Source organism: Cariama cristata, unplaced genomic scaffold, assembly GCF_000690535.1.
Source record: "Cariama cristata isolate BGI_N322 unplaced genomic scaffold, ASM69053v1 scaffold5181, whole genome shotgun sequence".
Lineage (NCBI taxonomy): Eukaryota > Metazoa > Chordata > Aves > Cariamiformes > Cariamidae > Cariama > Cariama cristata.
In genome coordinates this window covers 39,151-40,308 of record NW_009597407.1, presented here as the reverse complement: position 1 = coordinate 40,308, position 1,158 = coordinate 39,151, and positions in this window count along the sequence as shown.

Here is a 1,158-nt window from a genome sequence, read left to right as displayed (position 1 = left end):
CTGGATTTTCCCGATGAGCTTTTGTGGGGTTGCAGTGGGGTAAAGGCAGTGAAGAGCAGGGAAATGCCATTTGGGTGATGAGATTGAAATTTTGTCCTGTGGCTCTTCGGTAGGAACTGGCTAACTCGCTGATGAAATAGCTCATTCATGAGAGAGATCATGAAATACGTCTCTTGTGCAAATTCATGATGTTCAGGAAAGAACATAAAAGCTGGAAGCATTTTCCATATTATTCAAGGCTGCGCTGAATACTGGCTCCAGGATTATTTTTGCCATCTGGGTGCTAGTATTAAAAGACACAGCTTCAAAGATAAAAAGGAGTATGAAGGGGGCTGGTGATTCTTGAATCTCGCAGGCTATGAAAACAGAAAGAGTATTAGGGTTTGTTTTTTTTTCCTTCTCAACTGCTGCCTCTTTCATTTTGCTGAATAATCTTTGGGAAAGGGACTTGGCTTAAAGCTTCAAACCCAGCTGTGAAGTGTGGCATGCCAGGAAATGTCAGAGGGGTTGTGGTAGCTGTGATAACTTGAGCTTCACAGAGGACAAATAATTCTTGGGGTGGAAAATGGACCCAGCAGGGGGGACCATACAGTGGGAAACGGTGATTTTTCTTTCCTCTCGCTCGTCTAACCTGTCCTCTCATCATTTCCCTTGTTTATTTGTGCTTGTCTCTGTATGATATTCCTGAATTGCAATGTGTACTTTGCTTCAGTGAGGCAGTAGCATGCTCTTTCCCCACTGCTGTAGCACTCAGAGCTGGGTTATTGTCTTTGCAACCAGAGGACCGGTGTTTCTGAGGTTCCCCAGAGTTTCCGTCAGGCAGCAGAAATTGGCTCTGTGCACAGAGGTGGGATGTGATGGGAGACATAGGAAGAGCAATTTCCTGAACGTGTGCAAATACAGCTTGCTATCTCGAAAGAGCTGCCAATATTTACCCACTGTCATTTTTACTGAATTTGGGGAGAAGAAATAAGATCGGAACAAATTTACAGCATATGATGATGTTTGCTGGTACGTTATTGCATCCTTGCCTCTGACCATGTAGCCCATGTGCACTTCCTTGCCCCCGAGAACCTAGAAATACTCCTTATTGAACTCTAAATATCTTACGGGCAGTGTCTGGAGAAGAGGCTGGGCAGGAAGGGGCTCCCTTAGGCG